This window comes from Pyxicephalus adspersus, chromosome 5 (genome assembly GCF_032062135.1).
Source record: "Pyxicephalus adspersus chromosome 5, UCB_Pads_2.0, whole genome shotgun sequence".
Lineage (NCBI taxonomy): Eukaryota > Metazoa > Chordata > Amphibia > Anura > Pyxicephalidae > Pyxicephalus > Pyxicephalus adspersus.
The window spans coordinates 79346675-79362157 of record NC_092862.1 but is presented as its reverse complement, the minus strand read 5'-3'; the positions used below and the strand labels follow the sequence as shown (position 1 = coordinate 79362157).

The window sequence follows — 15483 nt, the reverse complement described above, 5'->3', positions numbered from 1 at the left end:
TGAAAAAAAACAGATGATAGGAGAAGTTTGGCCTTGCTTAGCATTGGACCCTGCAGTTTTCATGTCATAGTGATAATGTCAATTTCAATATGTAGAACATGCACAGTGAAAGTATCAGAACCTGAAAATAATCAAATATCTTATTCTAATATTGCTTTCCAAAAAAACTACAAACATGGTGTTTTACATATAAATTATGGATTATTCAAGGAAACCTTTACAGTGTGGGACTGATCTATTAAAGGCCCCCAAGGCTGGAGAAGATACACTTTCATAAGTAAACCTGGGTGATTAGGCAAATCTGGAAAAGCAAATGATTCCAGGTTTGCTGGATCGCTGTTGCTTACTACTAATCTGTTGTTTCCCAGGAGAAATCTTAACAATTGAGCCTTAGAATTGAAGACTGTGAATAATTACCTCTACAGTGAGTCCTCCAGCACTGCAGCCTCCAGAAAAATCTTCAACATTCGAGACTTCCGTAAGTGTAATATACCTGCATCCTCCTCTGTACCCTTCTTAAGTGCCAACTGGAGCATATGGCAAGGGATGCAGGCATCTGATAGTTTAGAAAGTCTCAAATAGTAAAGACCAGGGTCCGACTGAAAAGTTTTAGAAAGGTAAGAATTTAAATTCTTCTAATACAAGAACAAAATGTTGAGTCACTACAGTGCTATTTCTGTAAAAAAAAAAAAGTATCTTATGTGAAATTATGAAGTATTTAAAAATAAAACAAAATTTAAAATTATTCCAAGTTTACAATTTAATGAGGTCAATAAAATTGTCCTCCTACTCCCATGAATGCTGGGTATGGATGGTAAATGATAATGGCAATGAGGGGCAGCTGCATGGCTAGCATGGTGGAGTGGCTTCCTGTAATCAGTCCATTGGGGAGGAAGTCTATACAAACAAGAAGTACAGTAAATTATTCTGCCTATTTCATTCTCCTTGGAGTAAGAAACATTTTCTGAATGTGGGAAAGGTTTGACTAGAGTTCAGCTTTAAATACCAGAAATCTTTCTGAGTATGATGTGTGGAAGATATCTGCCCATTCTTTCAAGAGGTAAAAATTGCAAGCACTTGTCATCATACTTGTCCAAAGCTGAAAACAACAAACGCACAGTATTTATAATCATGACGTTCATAAAAATTTTGGACCCGTTTGCAAGTAGATTTTTCAACTCAAGTTTAGAAGCATTAGTTGCTTTTATACAGTGGTCTATAGGCAGTTTTTTAAGTATTATTTTACTGCTTAATTCCTGGAACCTTATTTGCTCTCATGTTACTAATTGAATATGAAATTCTACAAATTCATGTACAAAAGGCCATTGGTAGTGGCACCCATACACAGGGTCATGTTAACTATCTTTGATCTCATTTTCTGAAAAAAGATAAAATACTGAGATAATCATTATTTAAATTCATTAGACTATTTGACTGATTCTAAACAGCAGTTAAATCGATTATGATTGTACAGTCAAAATGTACAATGTCAACTGTATTCCGAAAACTGTCTTTACAACTCCAGATAACATCACACAAAATCCTAGGAGAGTCAATATGCAGTTTTTTTTATAAGAAGCACTTGAACTTTCTTCAGTAAATGCTGATTCCTACCCAGCCTCCAAGTGCAGACTGAGAAAAGAGAAGATCAAAAGAGGAATGACAAGTGGGCTTAGCAAATACACTCACTACTAGAGTTCAGTGTTTGCTGTTCCCTGGAAAAACAAGCAATTATGGCATTTCATTTACTGTAAGGGCTGGGAACAGCAGTGCTACTATTATCTGGATGTAAGCATGAAAAATATTCTATGTTGATTTATTTACAACATGGTTTTACCAGATGACTATTCAGCACCTGTTACAGTATCAGATGGATGAACCATTACCATTTGTTCACAGAAAATATATGATTATTTATGTAATGAAATCTAATATGTTTGGCAGGATTGGTTTTGTATTGCAGTACATATTAAAGATGTAGTATTTCAAAAGTGATTGCATTTTTGTTCCAACATGCAAGTATTATTCTTTTCATATGTAATCATGTAATTTATATTTATATGAATATTTTTTTCCCATCTAAGATTATAATCTATACGGTAAAGAAGAGATAATTTTACGCTATCTCGTTTCATCTATTCGGCTGTCTTTCTAACATCCAAAATATACTTACTACTTACTAGAAGGAAATATGAGGGGGCTGCCATTACATGCTTGTTGAGCACCTGCTGCTGTCACTGAGCTGTGTACGCTGTTTTTACATTTACCTCTACACAGCAGTCCAGCTAGCAGGCACGTGGCAAAGAAAATTCATGACTTAAAAGAGCAACATGGAGTTTTACTAATGCTTTAAAGTAGTTGTCAAGATGTAAAAGTATATTTTTTGTGTACTGAATAGTAATTGCTTGTATATTGTAATATATTTGTAATTTAAATCAAGCAGATCTCAGGGAGGTCAACAGTATCAGACAATAATGTAGCGCAAAAGCAGGTCAGATGAAAAAACCAGGGTCAAACACAGGCAAAGGTAGAGCGCATGCGCCAGCGCGGATGTCCGCAGTGATCCATGCGGCTTCCCTCTGGCTATGTAATTGGCTCCCTCTTAACAGTGACACAGCAAGGGAGCACAGCTACAAGTAGGGGAACATCCCTACCACCTGGAAATAGCAGTAGGCATGGTTGGAAAGACAGAGGGAAAGTAAAAAAAAAAGGCTTATCCGACTCCCAGGCAGCTAAAACTAAGATGGTGAACTCATGGAAACTGGCTGCACACGTGGCATCCAAAGCAGCCTCAGGCATCATAGCTAGCAGGACCAAGGAGAAAGGTCAAAGAGAGAGGGAGGGGGAAGCCTCACCACCAGCATCACCACTGAGCTCTGTACATGGTCCCTGCTCTCCTGTCCTTAGCTCTCAGCAGCCTGACACACTTGTTTGCTGCACATAGCTTCACCAGCTTCCCCGCATCTGGAGGGGCAGACATGATGCATGCACAGTTTTCTCCTCCACTGAAGCCTTTGGCATGATGTACCATTCTGGATGACAGAGTTGAGCAAGATACTGTACAAATCACAGTTCTGGACACCCAAATTGATGACCTCCATGTGAAGATTGATGATCTAGAGGACCAAGCTCAACGCAATCATTTCCGCATCAATGGAGGCTTTTAAAGAATATACTAAAAGATTTCTACATTCTGTCCTTCCGAACATCCTGGATACCCACCTAGAATTGGACAGAGTCCATTGAGCCCTGGCAGTATTCAGACCTGATGGTCCCTTGCGCAATATCATAGTGAAGTATTCAACTAAAGAAGCCCTACTCAGAGCAACCAGAAATACCGATGATCGCAGATGGAGGTCTACCCAGTGAAAATTTTCTCAGACATTCACGATTCAGCAACAGCGGGCCCTGAAACCATTGCTGCAGATTTTGATTGCTAAAAATATAAGGTATCACTGGGCCTGCTGTTCCAATATAATGGACGGTTACACTTTTACATAATTCCTGGAAGGATAAAAAGTATTAAGAAATCTGGATCTACTTCCAAAAAGCTCTACTGTCTCGTCACCACCGAAGGGTGACCGAGCACCACTATACCCAGTGTGGTGTAAGGTGAAAGCTGGTTCCAGAGGAGCAAACAGCTCCACCTGATCTTCTAAATGAACCCCTAGCAGGTTACTCACACCACTTCTCCAGAACAGATGTTGATTCAATCAAGATGATTCACCTGTAACTCTGACCCTTTTACTAGAGCCAACCGGGGCCCACCTGAACCCTTTAAACCTTTTTAAGCGATATCCTTTTTGCAGTGATCCTGTTTGTTCATGACAGGAGTCTGAGAGTTTAAGGTTTTAAGTTACCTGTTTAGGTTATTTTCTAGTTAGTGATTGGTTAACAGAAATTATTGCAATTTTTTCATACCTAAACTTGTCCCCTTGTCCACAAAAAGTTGACAGTTCTCTAGGACATTTTTGTAATCAGTTTTGAATTCTACATTGTTTGTTAATGTATACCTATCCATGGTTATAAAGAGGGAAACGGAGGGGTTACACATGCCCTGCACTTTAAGGGTCAATTGATAGGGGTGTGGTATATAAAACCGGCCCCTGGGAAATGTCCCTTCCATGACGGAGCAACCTGATGCTCCACATTAGGCAGGCCTTTGGGGAGGCCCTTTCACCACTGGAGGTGATATGGCCCTGGTGGCAGGGTGTCCTCTCCGGATACCCATGGTTAGCAACTGTTCTAACGTGTCCCCTGATGTTTGTCCCCTTGACCCACTTAACCCCGACCCCATCACATGGAGGCTTCCCCAGCATGACCTCATGGTCTTCAGGAAATTTCCTTATAGATTAACAATGACTACTCCAATTAGTACTACATCTATAGATCCAAAGCCTTCAATTATTATAACTCACTTAAAATTGACATATTAGCATTGCAAGAAACTCATTTTTCTCATATATCTTAGATATTGGGCCTCCATATCAATAGCTCAAAGTTGCAAGCATTAAATATAAATATACAGACCCAACGCATTGAAGTTATTAAAAGCAATTACAATTTTCAATGGGGAGAGAAATCAATACAGTATCTCAGAATCCAGCTGACCCCCAATTTCCATTCTCTATATAAAGCTAATTACGACCCACTAATCAAAAACACTCTCTCAGATCTACAAAGATGGGCTAAGTCGCTAAGATTGGGCTTATAGCCACTATAAAAATATTTATATTTCCCAGATTACTATATCTGTTTCAATGCAGCCCATCTAGCTCAACTATCCTTATGTAACATAATGGGCCCTAAGCCACAGTGGGTTAAACTGGAAAGACTGGCATGTCCAGAGACATTCATAGCAGCTATGGTATTGATCTCTGAAAAATCTAGGCCACCATATGGATGCCCTGCCTTAGCTCATTCATTCTCAATATAGGAAGGACTTCATTCCAACAAAAAAAATGTGTCCTCTTACCCCCCACCTCCTTTGGGATAACCCAGAATTTCCCCCAGACAGGGATCCTGATCGTTTCAAATGGTGGATCAATAAAGATTTCATGAGTATTAAGGATAATATAAATGTGCGGGATATATTTGTCTTTGAATTTTTGGTAAGCAAAAGAGAACTCCCCACCACAGAACATTTTTGATATAGGCAACTCAAATTTATTTTTTTAAAACTCAGAGTAGCAGAACCTCCTTACCCGTCTACACCATTTGAAAGCTCTTGTCAATCTACAGCAGACACTAAGGGTCTTATGTCTTTATTATACGTATAGTTACGGTCCGTCCACAAAATTAAGGTACATGGAAATATGGGAGTCTGACCTATGCCAGACTTGGGAGCTAGAAGGGTGGAGTGAAATAGCTCAAGCAATTTCCAAGCTATCATTAAACTCTGCTTTTGTTGATCCGAACTTTAAAGTACTGTTACTGTGGTATTTAATACTGGATCGTATAGCTAGGTACCCCCCTCAGCTTCTCCACATTGTTTTAGAGGTTGTAGTGACAAGGCATGATGGTTCACATATGGTGGTCATATCTGAAAGCCCAAGCCTTCTGGACAACAGTATTTTCACGTATCTCAGAAATAGTGGCAATGGAGATAGTCACCAGGAGGAGCCCTATTTAGCAAAATAGATCAACAGCTTCCTTCACACTCCAAAAATGAATTAAGCTTATCCTTCTAGCTGCACATATTACCCTAGCAAAGGAGTGCAAGAAAGCTAATATTTCCCTGGAACCTATTGTGTCAAGGTTACATTGGATAATGGTTAATAGGCTCACTAGTACTCTTATCAATAAGGTAGAAAAATTTTAATCTAGGATCCAAGGGTAGGATACAATTCAAGGTGACAGCATTTCCCCATTTAGAAGTAACACCCTACCTACCGGTAGGTATTTTCTAAGCGGAAAGTCTCCTGCCCTCCTTTCCTAATTTCCTGTGTGTCCCTCAGTCCATACTATTTCTATCTAGATTAACAAAGAAAGCAGAAGCCAATCCCTGAATTTAATGTAAATATTCTATATTTGTGGTGCTCAAGGAATGGTTAAGGTACTCTAGTTCCCGGAGAGGGGGAAGATAGTTAAACCGTTTTATAGTGCTGTTTTGTTTTACCCTGTACTGTTACTCCATATTGACCTAATACATATGTTTGTTGTTGGAAATGTTCCATATAAGTCAATATTGCTTGTTTGTGTTGAAATGTATGTAAAATGTATTTGTTTTAAAAATATATTAAATATTGAAATACAAACAGAGAAAAAGTTATCAGTGCCACCTTTAAAGAAATAATAGTATAGCCATGTTAAGCTATTCTAGATTCTTGTAGGTAGGCTGAAAGAGCAAAGATGGCAAAAGTTTTACCTTACCCTTCAGTGTCTGTAAAATCCTGTGCATTTGCAAAATGATCATTTAATATCTCCCCTTGCCACTGTGTTGTGATAGTGTCAGTGGCTGGCATACTAGGGGTTTTTAGGGGTGCTTAAAGCTAAGAGTGTAGTACAAGTCCCTCAATACAAATTTTACCCCCTAAATACAAGAGTACATAACACACGGTGCAAAAATGTGTATAGCAGATAGTTCAAGGGTCAGGAAAATGTAACAAACATTCCAATGTTTTCAGCAGAACCACAAATTACCAAAAACAAATCTCTAAGCCCACTAAAGAAAGACCTATAACCCCCCACTACCGACCCACACAAACAATTTTCTATCTCCTTCTCCCTAAAGTCTATTCACATGGCAGGGATCTTCCTGCATTGCCATAGTGTTAACCAGACATGAGGGCCAGATCATAATACTTTCCCAGCTCCTTTGGCAGGTAAAACATATCCCTATGTATTTTACTTGCGTGAGTCATTTGCTTTCATCACAGGGATAGGGTGTATATCGCCACAATTGTTGGCAAAAAAATTCACTTTTAATACGAATATAAGAAATAATCCACTGCTAAGAAGGTAATTTACAAACACTGGGGAAAAGAAAACAGGCTCAATAAAAATTAACTGAAATTTCTGCTAAACTTGAAGATCAGATTGATTTGTTCATTTGTTTGTTCACTAATTCATGTTTATATTGTAAACTGGTGAATTTAGTTTTCACTTGATACTGCTTTTTTCAGTCCAAAAGTGTGAGGTTATCAGTTCAATCACTTTGTTCATGTGGTAAGGCCAAGCTCAGCAAGGTATTTAAATGCAGTTTTTCAGTTTGCTGTAGAAAGAGAAAAAGACAGTGATTAATCTTTCTATGTATCAGACTTGAATACCTCTATTTCCTTTGCATTACTGAAGTAAGAGTTTCACAGTAGGCATGAAATGATATAAGGCAGTAAAAAGAGCAATGCATACAGGTATTAGCAACTCAACCCTATTCTCTGCATGCTGGGGCTTCAATACTTGCATATCTCTATTTCATCAATTGTTCACAAGGAAAAGTCAAATCCCTTATATGTAACATTTTTTTTCCATTTTCATTTTTAAATGTAAATCCCAGGAGTCCCAGTGAAAAAAAAAGTAGGGGATTAGCTGTAGCATAATTTTCTTCAGAGCTTTAAAATGGATGTATGGAAGTACAAAGACATTTCTTGAAAACATGAAAATTCAGCCTTGTATTGTAATTTAACTGTAAAGTAGTTTATCACCTTCACTGAAATCATTACTACAGCTAATGGCCTCAAAGGGAAAGCATATTACTTGACTTTATTACAATCACTTGACGTTTTTATGAGTCTTCCTAATGAAGGTATTCTTGCTTAAAGGGAGACCATAACTTGGACCTTGATGATAATTGCCTAGAGGAAACTAATTAAATACTCATCATAGCCGTATAAAACTGGTCACCTTTAAAACATAACATCATGCTACAGGTAACAAGTTTTCATTTTCTAATATGCTAAACTTCTGTTAGAGGCATTGTTACAGCTCAGGGTGTTAATTATCCATACAAGAGTTTGCATACAATTAGTCAGTCTTACATGCATGACACTCAGGTGTATAGTTATTATATTGGTCATAAAATAGGAATATCTGTTTGCTGCTGCAAGTACTTTCACTATGTGAATCATACATTCCTGTTTGTATAAATATGTTCTTAAATAGTTACTAAATTCTGCATTTTTCAAATGAGTCATATATAGACATCCCAGTACAGCATCTATTTGCAATGAATGATATAAAGAGAGCACTGAGCTTGGGGTACAGTGACCCCTGGACAGCGATAATTTGATATTTAGGGCTAGTGTCCCTGTCCACATTTTGACCTTATTTGGAGCCAGACCCTTAGTCACTCACATATGCTGGGCATTTAATAACTATCTGCTCTATGTTTAGACCTGTGTTGACAGCATCACTAGGTCACAATTTTCCAGGACTGACTTGCACTTTGGTTCTGCAACATCATACAACTGAATGACACAAAAAAACCTTAATACTGGAAAATAATTTTTTTTTCTAAAAAAAACCATTCTCTTTAGGGCACCCACTTTTTTCAAAGCCCTCCAATTGCTGGGAGAACATGGCATTTTTTATATGGAATATTTACTTTAGACCACTTTAGACTACAAGTGTTGTAGTCATATAGGGAATGGATAAAACAGAAAATGTTTGTGCTATAGACCTAATCCTCTTTTATGTTTTCAAACCTATTCATTCATGGATTTCTGACAGAAATTGTCATTTGCATCTTTTATAGAAAGGCCTATTTCTGTAAGTATGACATGAGGTTATTAAAAAAAAAAACGATTAGGCTTCTGTGTAAATGTTTATTAACTGCCATGAATTATATGTTTCACCGGCATAGGTTGTAGGTACTCAAATATGTTTCTGTAAAAAGAAAACTGGAGATTAAGTAAAGCAGCTAAAAGCACCAATGTTTTATGTGAATTGGAGGGCAACATAGAAAAGATTCAAATCCTTCAATTTTCAGTTTTCTGGGGTTCCTAAATCCTGCTCACAATTGTACAGAGTTACTAAAGGTCATTTAAGGGACTCTCAATGAGTACATGATACTTTGGCAATGCATACTTTGCGCTATATGTCAAATATTTTGGTTTGGACATGACACCAGCATCATTAATAAAAAAGTGAGGATTGTGATTGTGGAGGTGGAGCAGTTGGTTCCTGTAGACTGCAAGTTTGCTTTCCATTTAGAAGCATTTACACTTCTAGTTATCCTTTCTTCACCTTCATCTAGTAATCAACCCTCATTTTGATTCCAACAACATACTGGTTACTGTCTGAGTCTAAATTCTCAACATACTTACTTTACCCCTACATTCTGCTGCACAGACTATGACCTAATTTCCAAAGGGTCAGCATTGTCACCCTTCAAGTCCAAGTCAAGTCCAAGTTCTTGACACCAAGTCCCAAGTCAAGTCTCAAATCACCAAGAATTCTTCCAATTCGAGTCCCAAGTCAAGTCACTTCATTTTTCCCTATTTGTCCCCATATAGAAACAGAGCTTTGATCCTTTTCTTGAGCACAGGATTGCATTCTAAGTTCACAGCTTTCTCCTCTGACATTTACAAACGTTTAAAAATGCTTCCACTAAATACAATGAAAAAGTTTAAAAAACATTTAGAAACACTTTTATTAAAAAAATAGAAGGTGTTTAAAAACATTTAAATGTATGTTTTAAAACCTCAAAAATGTGTAAACATGTCCAAATCATGATTTTGGAGTTTTGTAAGTGTCTTTAGGCTTTTAAACCCCTTTTAATGCAGTATTATTGTCCATAAACATGTTAAAATGCCATATAGGCATTTATAGGAATTTAAAAAAAATGCTTGCTTTTAATGTTGTGATTTTAAAAGTAAAACTAAAAACTTAAATGAAGAAAACTATTAAGAACAAAAAGTATTTATGACTTGAAAAACAGAAAGAAAAAACATTTGCAGGGAAAAAGTTACGAGAACATTGGCTCCATGCAAATCTAATGCCTGAGAGTTTGCTTTAGTTTTCCTCGTTATAGGTTCAGTTCTAAATTTCAGTAAATGTTCATGGTCATGGTTAACTAGTCATGCATGGTTACCTACTAATCTGAATTACATGCTTTATAACTTTTTAATGATGCACGGCCAAATCTATAAAGACAAAAGGAATGAAATATCCAGGAAGTTAAAGACAAAAAAAAGTTCAAACTCAATAATAGTGTCATTTCTGATAAAGCGTTTGCCCTTGTCATTGAAAAGTAGCCATTCATGAAAAGTAGGTGACAGAATTTTTTACTAATAGTGATTTGTTTGTGACAAAGTGACTAGAATGTAATCCAAATTACTTCAAATCCAAAATGATTTGACCAGCAAGCACAATGCTCACCAATATACATTATTTACTTGTTAATGATCTATACCAGGGCTGTATTTTCCTTGAGGGCCACATACAGGTCAAACTTTTTACATTCCAAAAAAAAATTGGACAGCCCTGGTTTATATAGTATTGGTGTATGTGTATGGTGTATAGTGACTGCACTCTCCCCCACTCGCCACATGCAGACCATCCCTAGTTCTTCCACCTGGGCAGCATCTGTATCAGGACTAAAATATGGCCAAAGACCCCCAAACTAATGATACATGCTCTCCTTATCTTTCACTTTGACTAATGACACATTCTGTTTTCTAGTTTTAAACTAATTAAACATTCGCTTCTGCAATCTATCGTGAATAATGCAGCTATACTTATGTATCCTTCACCACTTCATCTCATCTGCTGCTTCTCTCTGCAAATGTCTACATTCAAAATCAAATCCAAACTACTGTGCTTTGCTGTCCTACTAACATTTCGCACTTGATACATTAACACCCTTTCAGCTCTATGAGCATTAAAACAGGCTCTTAAACGTGTCTAACCACCTGTATCTGACGGTTAATTATCACCAATTAGCCCCCATTCTATTTTTTCTACTCATTTAATATTAAGTAGCCCCACTTTTTAGACTGCAGTTCTTAATGGACAGGATCCTCCTCCCCTTCCTTATTATTTTGTGAAATATAATTGTATTGGTTTTAAACAGATAAAATACCATACAGAAGACACAATACAGAAAACAACACAATAAACCAGGAAAAGGTACATGAACCATTCTTGTGATCGTGGCATACAAAGACTAAAACATCAAAAAAATAATCATAATGGGCAGGGGACCGATATGGTTCCCCCGACATGTACTCGTGAATGGGCAGTTGGCCACCAGTGCCACACCGCTCATGTGCCAGAAATAACAGAGAATGTTACATAAATGTCAATACAGGAATACTATTGGTACCCATATAAAAATAAACACAGGACAAACAAACAAACAAACTAGCCTGGGGAATTTGGTCAGGGAAAGAGCTAGATCTTCAATTATATGAGGTAAGTATAAAATTGAGGGGAATCTTTAAACCAATCCCTTGCCTTCCAAGTCATCCTAAATTGTTCCAGCCTGTCGTCATCTTCTGCGAATAATTGTTCCTTGATTGGTTGATTTTTTCAACATCCATGAACCAGTCCTTAATAGACAGAATCAACACTTGCTTCCAACACCTAGGTATAAGGACTCTGGTAGCTGTGAGAACGTGACAAAGTACATCATGCTTGGCGGATTTAATGGAACCCGGGATCATAGACAAAAGAGTCTCCTTGGAACTATTACAAATATCAGAGCCTGTACAATCATTATATGACTTAACCATAGTTTCCCAGAAACGGCACATGGCCGGACACTCCCACCATACATGTAACATGGAACCTCTCTGAGTAGGGCAACGCCATCATCTATTTGAGTGTGCTGGGGATATACAGTGGCTTCCTTATTATTTTTTACTTGTTATGTATGCAGGTTTGTCATATAAAACCCCTGTTTATTGTACACTAATTATAAACAATAATAATATTATTTATAATAATATTCCTTTAAACTATGATGTAAGAAAAAAGAGAGAAGTAATTAGGAAAATAAAGTTTTATGTAAAAATGTGATTATTTTTGTGAGGGATTATTTTTTAAATATTTAAGGAAAAATAAACCTTAACATAGTGTAGCTTACATATGGAAGCAGTCATCTTGCAATGACCTATGTAAATGGGAAAGGCTAATGTCCATGGTAAAGTGTTCAACAGATATAACATTCTGTTCCCCTGTGTCATAAGGGAGGTGAGATTGGTGCTGAATCTAACACATGATACACATATTTTCTGTTTTTTTAGGGAAACTTTACCATGTCTTTAGTGTGAGGCACCTGGTTTGCAAACATATAAATATTTATAAGTAAACATTGTCCTTGAATACGACATGTTCTGTATTATACCACAGTGAATGGCTTACACGGTCCTAAAAAACAGCACAAGAGAAGCAAAGGCTAGATGAGAATACCATTTTTTTCTCTACTGTCAGTTTTTTCCTTGTCAACAAATCAATATTTTGGACATTCCACTGGCCCTTAGCATTGCCTTTCTTTCTCAGGTTGGCTGCAGCTTTACAAGGAAATTACAAGAAGCAAGTCAAATGTGAGTTTTACAGTAGTTGTATTTAAAAATATATGTAAAAAAGTTGAAATAAATACATTCTTTGGTGCATTTTTACCTAGAGTTTATCCTTATTTAAGATGAGCAGTATATTAACATACATACCATTACTTTAAAGCAGAACTAAATTCACTTCTACCCACTCTATTGCCAGGTGAGTCAACACCTTACCCCACTTTTGAGTTTTTGGTCTGTGGCTATTTTGATTGGCCAGGCCAGAAGAATATAACTCATTCATTCCCAGCACCCAAGTATTCCAGTATTGTACATACAGATCAGTGTACATTCAACAAAGTGTCACAAACAGGCAGGTATGTTTGTCCTACTGCAGAAGAGGCATAGCCTATCCCTTCGGCAATAAAGAGCAGGCTGTTTGCAATGTTTTGTTTGTAACTTTTAGTTCTGATTTAAGTTTATGTACTTATTTAAACACTTGTGACATATTATTTGAATTGAGAATGGTTACACATAATTTTATTTCAAAAGCTTAATGCTGATGTTACCATTACAATTTTTATTAAGTAGATTGAACTGATTAGTTCATTCCTAATTTTTCAGTGCATATGTGTTTTGTTATGCAGCATTGCAACAGGAGAACCAAACAAATTAAAAAGGTATAGATAAATATAGATGAAAATCTGTGCAGAAAAGTAAACAGAAAATACAATATTGCAATACGATGGAATAAAATCACTTGGATTTTGTTTTTCGTGGAAAATACTAACTGCTTAAACTGATTGACAGATGCAAACGCACAGTTCACTAAAACATTTATTTGAGCATCATATTAAATTGTGTTAGAAAAATCAGTCTTCACAGAAGTATGTAGGTGTCTGTTGTACGCAAAAGGCAAATTGTTGTTTTGAACTATAAACACTGTTTAAAGGTTTAGTGTACACCTTGGATTCCTGCTGCCGACAGAAGTACAGAGACCTAAATCCACTGCATACTGGGACTAACTGATCAAAGCAGTAGTTAAATCTATCCATGGAAAATCTAAGTAGTCTTTGGAGGCAGCTCTTTGAATGCAGATTAGTGATTTCATTGAAGTAGTCAATCAACTGCCTTTTTCCCTGGCTGCTGAAATGTCATTCAGTGAGCATACAAGATAAAAAAAAGATGAATAAAAAATAATATTTTAACTCGAACAAACTTAGTACTTGTAGACTTGATCGCATGAATCTGCTTCAGTCAAGATCATTTCAGAGGTAGCTACAGGAATGAATCTCACAAAGGGACTAGGTTTAATCATCCAGTCCCAGACTATATTGATTTTGAGACTACTTTCAATGACTATATAAATAAGCCATTTCTTTGCAACTGTATCTGGAGCCGGTCATGAACCCAAAAACCTTCACAACCTGGTCCAAAGTGAATTATGCCCTGAAGAAATAAATTAATAAAACGAACGCAGCTAGGCTTCCACACCAACTTTTTCCACGTTTCAAGAGCTTAAAAATATAAAATCAATAATCATTTAGTCATAAGAGTAAATGAAGCGACATAACATCAAAGTATACCCTTTAGCCATTCGAGTCATTCTAGGTAATTTATCTCATCAAAAGCCACTGGTAATAATCCTTTTCATTCTGAGACAAGCAATCACACAGCTGCTGCATTATCCCACAGTAAACAGGTTTGAAGAAAATATTAAAAATCAATATCTGTTTCCTTCTATCAGACCACTTGGCATCCATCATAAATGTGTTTTTGTGAAGAGTTTGTTAAGTTTCACAAGCTATGGTGTGAATGACATCTGAACGGAAAACTAGACTGACTTAATAACAACTGACATCTGGGTTTGTTTAGAGTTACGTACATTGTAAAAAGTAGAGAATGTGATGAAATGCCATAAATACCCATTACTTACATGACTGATTTAAAATAACTATCAAACACTTCATCCTTTTTAACTAGCAAGGCTCCTTATTAATTCTTTTTTAATTGTACGCTTATACATGTTCTGTTGTTGATGTGATTTCTGTTAGTATCCCTTCTGTTCAAACATTGATTTTTACATCACTGCATACTGTTGTATAACTTGTTTTATAAGAAAAATGTTATTCATTTGTGTTCATTTGGACTATATGAGCCATAGTAAATTGCTTTCATGTTCCATGATTTTAATATTCTCCGCTGGAAGCAGGCATCCTTCAACCTCTAACCCTTACACTAATTCCAGGACTAGTACATCACTGTAAGTAAAGCTGAACTGACACATGTTGCCCTAGAACTAGTACACAACAAGCAGTCTACTTAAATTTTTTTTCCAGACTCTTTTTTTAACTTTGGTTCCATAACTTATAAAAGGACAAGACAACATCACTTTAATGTTCTGTGTTAGAATTTGTCATCTGTGTAGTCATCCATGACTAATCTAATTCATAGCAGCATAAATAAAAAATACACCAGGAAAGCTTCTATTACTCTTAGTATTCATTAGAGGACACAGTATACTCCTGGGTATAAGCCCTACCTTTAGTAGGCTAAAAAAAACAGGCTTGACCCATACTACTGGTTTCCACAGTCAGCCATCTCAGATGTATCTCCTTTCTTATCAGGTTCCAGATTGAAGATTACATGTTGCTAGAAGTCTCACACCAGATCCCCAGATACTAGAGATTCACTGCTCCAGCCATCTTCATTTTCAGTGTCATGCCTTGTCTCCCAATAATAAAGCATTTACAACCAATTAGTTGTTGAGAACTGCAGCTTAGTGTCCCACTATGGTCTGAATATTTTGGAGATTCATTGCTGCCTTTATATTCATGTCTTTGAAGGTAAGTAAGGCTGTACCCAAAGTGGGTAATGAAGTATACCAATGAGGTTTTGGGTACACCCCATTTTCATTTTATTGTTCCATAAAAAGCAATATGTTTTGTGTTTTACTAAGTAGGGCACTCAGTACATACAATAGTCACTGCCTACTGGCGGCAGATTGCTGCCACAGCACTGATACCACTTTTACTGTGCTTTCTGT

At 36.7% G+C, this 15483-nt stretch overlaps 1 long non-coding RNA gene across 1 annotated transcript in view; it reads right to left on the bottom strand.

Annotated features, from left to right (window-relative positions):
• Positions 1-6058: 6058 nt before the first annotated feature.
• LOC140332027 (uncharacterized) overlaps positions 6059-15483 on the bottom strand; it is a 23935-nt gene continuing 14510 nt past the window's right edge. The window contains exon 4 of the long non-coding RNA XR_011921017.1: positions 6059-7213. This is a non-coding gene — a long non-coding RNA (uncharacterized lncRNA). The remainder of the gene's footprint in view (positions 7214-15483) is intronic.